We start from the raw sequence: 7,004 nt of genomic DNA on the forward strand, positions 1-7,004 counted from the left end.
TCTGTTTGTTCTTTCCTAATGTATAGGGAAGCAGTATGTTTTTTATGTTTACTATGGATACTAGTAGGTCCTCCAGGAAGATGTTGACTAAGGATGTTGAAAAGAACACCTTTTGCTTATTCCAGATCCTAAGAGAAAGCACAAAGGTTCTTAGAGTCAATACTGGTATTAACTGTATGCATTTCCTATGCATTCTCTATTCACTAAAGTAAACTTACTTCATTTCTAGTTTCATATGAGTTTTGCCCAAAACTGTCGAGAAGCTTTTCTGCTTTTACTGCTATGTTCATTGAGTTTTCCTTTTCTATTTTATTTACTTATTTATTTTTGGAATGATTTGCCTTTACTATCTTACAAACATCAAACTAGCCTTGCATTCCTGAGGCAAGCCACAGTGGGTCATACCTTATCTTTTATATACTTTGCTAGATTTGACTTATTTTAAGCTATTTTGAGTTGAGGTGTATAATAGAGTTTGATGTTAATACAGTGATAGTCTTATAGAATGATCTATGTGGAAGGAGTTGAGAACTTGCTGTTATTTTTTTTTCTTTCAGTGTTTGATAGAACTCTGGGACTGGTATGAGTGCATTTTTCAATTGAAGATTTTAAGTACTGATTTTACTCCCTTAATAGAGATATGTTTATTTAAATTGTCCATTTTTTAATGAGATTTTTGTGGTCCATATCTTTAAGACATTATTTCATCTGAGTACCTCATTTCTGATCATAAGTTGTTTGTAATTTCCTTATCTTTCTGTTTTCTTTTGTTTCTGTTTTGTTTTGTGAAACATGATGTCACTCTGTGGCCCAGGCTATCTTAGAATTTACTATGTGATTCAAGGTCAGCTCAAGTTGAAATCATCTTTCCTCAGGCTCCCAAACTAGTGGGATTACAAGCATGAGCCACCATGAAAGGCTCCTTATCGACTTTCTTGCTCTCTGTAGGGTTAGTAGGAAGACTCCTCTTTCATCTCTAATGTTAGCCCATGTGTTCACTATCTCCTTTTCCGTCATATTATATTTTACTTGATTATTGGTTTTGATGGGCTACTTTGGAAGCAGGGTTTTACCATGGTGGCCTCAAAGATCTAAGATAAGTAATGCATATGACTCAGACTCCTTAGTGGCTGGGTGTACAAAGCCCATTCCACCATGCTTAGCTGCCCTTCAGCTTCCCTGAAAGCTAGTTCTACTGTGTTGGGCAATAGTAAACAAGGCAAGTAGGTCTTTAGTATAGGATTTAATGGGAATTTCACTAGAGTAGAGTATATGTTCAAGGATTCAAATTCTTCTGGTGTTTTTATTACTATCTCTTCTCTTTGGTTTTATTTCCCAAGTGAGGTATTCACTGTACAAAGATTCCATGTCTTGCAACTGTTTGTGCTAGGGAACAGAAAAATGGCATTTTTAAAATTTTTCTATATAAGTCTTCACTTTGCTCACAGATATTCCTATGCAGCTCCCAATGGTATGACATTTCTTTCTCCTGCTGATCCTCTCTTCTCACCAAACTCCTGTTCCTACTTCTTTCTTTGTGGCATTTTAAACCATTTTTTTCAGAGTCCTGTCCTTTCTGAACTAGTTTTTTCTTAGGAGACAAGAATGGGGATGAACAGCTTTCTCAAAGTAGGAAGCTTTCAGAACTGTGCAGAGGCAAATTGAGCAGCCCATGGAGTGAGGAAGACTTTTGCAACTGAGAGAATTCCTACTATGTTTTTAAATTGTTAGTTTCAAAAGGGGGGGTCATTGGGAAAAATAATAAAATAATTAATATGTCCACCCATCAGTTGGGGTCAGCAGGTCATCTTCGTCGGGTTTGTACCTTGGGAAGTTTGGTGTAGCTCCTAAAGAAAAGGCAACCAAGCTTAGCACCCTCAGACTACAGCACGTCCAACTCCAAAGACTGTTGTAGCAACCTGGATGCTTGGAGTACTTGGATGGTTGCATCCATTTCTGTGGCCAGTGGCTTCTGATGCAGATCAACAAGTCTCATACCTGAATTTCCTGGATGTACCAAATGCTTGAGAGTCCACCGCTACCCACATTCAGCAATTATTCCTGTGATTTAAGCTTTTGATGAATCAAAAAAGGAGGATTTATTTTTCTCATTTGTCTAGCCTTGACAAGTACTTGCCACCTCCATTCCATACCTAAGCTCATAGGAGGAAGGGTGATCTATTTCACAAAATGGTGCTCAAGGGTCTTATAAGAGACTCTTACCTAGCAGCTGGTAGTGTGTTGGCTAGCACCTATTCCTAGAGAAAAGAACATTGTTCTTTCAAGGGGATTAGACCTGTGAAAGAAAATGCCTTTTGAAACATGACTTGTTAATTGTAGATTTCTCTAGGACAGACATGCTGGCACATGTCTGCAATTCTAGCACAAAGAAAGTTAAGAATCATGAGTGTGGGGCCAGCCTGGGCTACATGGAAAGTTCTAGGCCAGATTGAGCTACCTAGCAACATGAAAGAGAGAGCCAAAGGAAGAAGGAAGAGGGAGGTCTAACTCATAAAAAAATCATTTGACATCAAACTATAGTTTTATTGCATTTCTTACGTATGTGAGTATATGTGTCTATCGGGGGAGACATACACACTTGTGTGTGGAAGCCAGAGATTGATACCAGATCTTACTTGCTCTACATTTCATTTGAGACAGAGTCTCTCACAGAATTCAAATCTCTCCTATTCAGCCAGACTGGCTGGCCAGTGAGCCCCAGGAATCCCTCTGTCTCTGCTTCCCCAGAACAGGGATCACACACATGCACAGCTATATCTAGCTTTTTTATATTAATTCTTGGTGTTGAACTCATGTTCTCGGCTCCCATGGCAAGCACGTTCTTGACTGAGCTACAGTCTCAGCTCCCAAACCTGTGTATTAAAAAGCAACAAGCTATATAAGAAGATGTTTCAATATGCACATGTCTTCTTTGAAGAGAATGATAAACTGTATATGACATAAAACATACAGTTCAGGGAACTTAAAAAGAGTTTAAAATTCTTAGAGACTGTCACCACTTCAACATCCTTCTCTCAAACTTTCTCACCTCCCTCAGGTGAAACATTCTATCTACTAAATTCTCCTCCCCAGCAAAGATTAAAACAGAGGCAGAAGGAACACCCATTCAGAGCCTGTCCCACATGTGGCCCATACATATACAGCCACCCAATTAGACAAGATGGATGAAGCAAAGAAGTGCAGGCTGACAGGAACCGGATGTAGATCTCTCCTGAGAAACATGGCCAGAATACAGCAAATACATAGGCGAATGCCAGCCTCAAACCACTGAACTGAGAACGGGACCCCCGTTGAAGGAATCAGAGAAAGGATTGGAAGAGCTTGAAGGGGCTCGAGACCCCATATGAACAACAATGCCAACCAACCAGAGCTTCCAAGACTAAGCCACTACCCAAAGACTACATGGACTGACCCTGGACTCTAACCTCATAGGTAGCAATGAATAGCCTAGTAAGAGCACCAGTGGAAGGGGAAGCCCTTGGTCCTGCTAAGACTGAACCCCCAGTGAACGTGATTGTTGGGGGAAGGGCGGTAATGGGGGGAGGATGGGGAGGGGAACACAGATGTAGAAGGGGAGGGGGAGGGGCTAGGGGGATGTTGGCCAGGAAACAGGGAAGGGGAATAACAATCGAAATGTAAATAAGAAATACTCAAGTTAATAAAGAAAAAACAGAAAAAAAAATTCTCCTCCCCAACCCCTACCCCCAGCACCTGCCAAATGCTAGTCTACTAGCATACTATGAATCTGAATACTCTAATATAAATGAAATTATGTAACATATCCATTTGAGACTTACTTCATCTAACATTAGGTCTTCAAAGTTTATTCGTATTGTAATGTCATGACTTCCTTCTCTTTGACTATTGGCTAATCTTCTTTGTGTGTGAATGCTAACTTTTATTCCGCCTTTCATATGCCAGTGGACCATTAGATCATTTTCATCTTTTGGCTACTGTAAGCATGCCTGAATGTAATTGTATAAATGTCTTTTCAATTCCTAGTTTCCATTTCAGGGGTAGGAAATCAGAGCATTTCTGGATCGTATGGAAATTGTATTCCTACTGTGGAACCACTGTACCAGTTGGGCAGTACCTGTACCAGGTGCAAAATGGCATTTTGCTCGAACCTTCATGTGCATTTCTCTGTGGATTGACAGTTTCACCCTTTCAAGTGCTTCCAGGCCCTTTTTCTTTTGGAGAAATGTCTTTCTATTCAAATTCTTTGCCTGTTTTCAAATAGGACATTTTGAAGACTTTTCCTCTCTATTGTTGTTCAAATATAGGAGTGCTTTATATATTGTGGCTATTATTAATCCTTTCTTTGACAGGTGATTTCAAAATGCTTCCTCCCCTAACATTCCATTTATTAAAAAAAAAAAGACGGCTTAACTGATTTAGAACACACTTTGGTATAGAATCACACAATCTGTTATTAGGTCAGACATGTGCAGTGAAAATCCCAACTGCCCCAGTGGAACAACGCTGGAGAGGTTAGCGCCCAGGATGGTGGCCATGTGACAAAATTTTTAACTGAACACAATACTTTAAGCAAAGTCTATGGCAGTTTTATTTTTAGAAAACTCATGCAAATCAAAGTTATGATGAATATTTTATGTTTTAATTTAGAGTAGCTATTTTATAGATGCTATTAATTACAAATTAGTTTTTCATCTGAATGCCTGGCATAATGCTTCAAAGTCTCATGAGATCTCAGGATACATCTTTCCCAGAAGAGTCTCACACCCCACAAGACACTGGCTTTTCTTGCTCTCACTTTATACCATAAAAACAAACAAACAAACAAAAAAACCACCCCATTGAGATATATACATATATATGTATATATATATACATATATATATATATATCCTACAACTCTGAAACCCACAGCTAGTCAAGGTGCAGATATTAAGACTTGTACAGGATGCACAACCCTGAATAAAACATCTGTATTGCAGATCCTCCTCAAAAGGTTAGGACCTGGAGCCTCAATGAGCGACACTACAGGGGTCTAACAGGTCTCAATAAAGCAGAAACTGCTGCGAGGCATGGTGAGGCACAGATGGAACAGACATGGTGGGAGGGACAAAGTTAGTTGGTGAATGAAAGTAAACAGTCTCTTTTGGACACACCAGGTCAGCTGACATCAACTCACAGTGTCTCTGACAGAATGCACAAGACCTGTACAAGCTCAAGCCAGACCAAATTCCATCACTGAGAGGGGAGATGATGAGCATAAAAATCCCTCCCCTAGCCTAAGAGCTATTGGACCATGATAGCAGCTGGGAGACAATCAGTTTCCTTTAAGAGTATAGTCCTGGCAAATGGACTGCACTCCAGCAGAAGACACACATATAGGAGGAACATATGGACAGCACAAACTGGCCTTAATAGGTGCAAAAAAATGGAGGAGGAGGAGGAGGAGGAAGAGAAGGAGGAGGAGGAGGAAGAGAAGGAGGAGGAGGAAGAGAAGGAGGAGGAGGAGGAGGAAGAGGAAGAGGAGGAGGAGGAGGAGAAAAAAGGAGAAGAGGAAGAAGAGGAAGAAGGAAGGAAAGAAGGAAGGAAGGAAGGGAGGGAGGGAGGGAGGGAGGGAGGAAGGAAGGAAGGGAGGGAGGGAGGAAACGACACAATGTTAGGTGGGTATAAAAGAGGAGGTATATTTGAGAAGAGTTAGAAAAAAATAAATATAATTGAGTTGCTGTCACATCCTCTGCCCGTCACCATGGCTGCCACAAACTGGTGCTGATTCAGCATGGCGAGAGGGCCTGGAACCTGGAGAACCACGTCAGCATCTGACACCAACCTGAGCCTAGCAGGCCACGAGGAGGCAGGCAGGCATTGCAAGATGCTGCCTATGAGTTTGACATCTGCTTCACCTCTGTGTAGAAGAGAGCAATCTGGACTCCATGAACAGTCCTGGATGCCATTAACCCGATGTGGTTGCCAGTGGTTAGGACCTGGAGCCTCAATGAGCGACACTACAGGGGTCTAACAGGTCTCAATAAAGCAGAAACTGCTTCGAGGCATGGTGAGGCACAGGTAAAGATCTGGAGACGATCTTACAATGTTCCACCGCCTCCAATGGAGCCTGATCATCCCTTCTACAGCAACGTCAGCAAGGATCGCAGGTATGCACCCTTTACTGAGGACCAGCTACCATCCTGTGAGAGCCTGAAGGATACTATTGCCAGCACTGCCCTTATGAAATGAAGAAATTGTCCTCCAGATCAAGAACTGGGAAAGGGTCCTGATTGCTGCCCATGGCAACAGCCTTAGGGGGATCCTCAAGCATCTGGAGGGTCTCTCAGAAGAAGCCATCGTGGAGCTGAACCTGCCAACCGGCATTCCCATCGTCTACGTACTGGACAAGAACTTGAAGCCCATCAAGCCCATGAAATTCCTGGGAGATGAGGAGATCGCGAGTAAAGCCATGGAAGCTGCGGCCGCTCAGGGCAAGGTGAAGAAGTGAAGGCGAGGAGGCAGACTCCTACCCCGACACCCTCCCTGCCTGGTCCTGCCTCTTGCACTCTCCCCCGCACCTGCCACACTGACTACATCTTTAGGATCTTAAGTTTATGTTGTAGCTGCAGATGGGGACCTGTGGCTACCATTTTCGTTTTAGTATTTTATCCCTTGCACCCACTCCCTTCATAGAATCTAGCCAAAATAACACCTCTGAGGGTGCAGATTCTTGGTCCACATCCAGGGACAGCTCCCTCTACCAGGAGAGTTGAGAGACTGTAATTATAGTTTTTCTTAGTTCTTTGTTTACTAAGGGTCTGCTTAAGAAGAAGTCAGGGAGGAACTGTGCTGTGGTCTGACCAATGAGAAGAAGCTGCGGTCCAGTTTTATTCCTGGAACCCGTCCTGCACTCGTCTCACAATTAGGTAACTGGGGACATAGTCATTTTAGTGGAGAGTGAAAGTAACATCATGGTGATTAAAAGACCCTACTTTCTCTCTGACCCTAAAGGGGCTGCTGGC

General features: G+C 42.2%; 1 pseudogene; it reads left to right on the forward strand.

Annotated features, from left to right (window-relative positions):
- Positions 1–6,490, forward strand: part of Pgam1-ps11 (phosphoglycerate mutase 1, pseudogene 11) — a 31,430-nt pseudogene extending 24,940 nt beyond the window's left edge.
- The last annotated feature ends 514 nt before the right edge of the window (positions 6,491–7,004 follow it).

This window comes from Rattus norvegicus, chromosome 10, assembly GCF_036323735.1.
Source record: "Rattus norvegicus strain BN/NHsdMcwi chromosome 10, GRCr8, whole genome shotgun sequence".
Classification (NCBI taxonomy): Eukaryota; Metazoa; Chordata; class Mammalia; order Rodentia; family Muridae; genus Rattus; species Rattus norvegicus.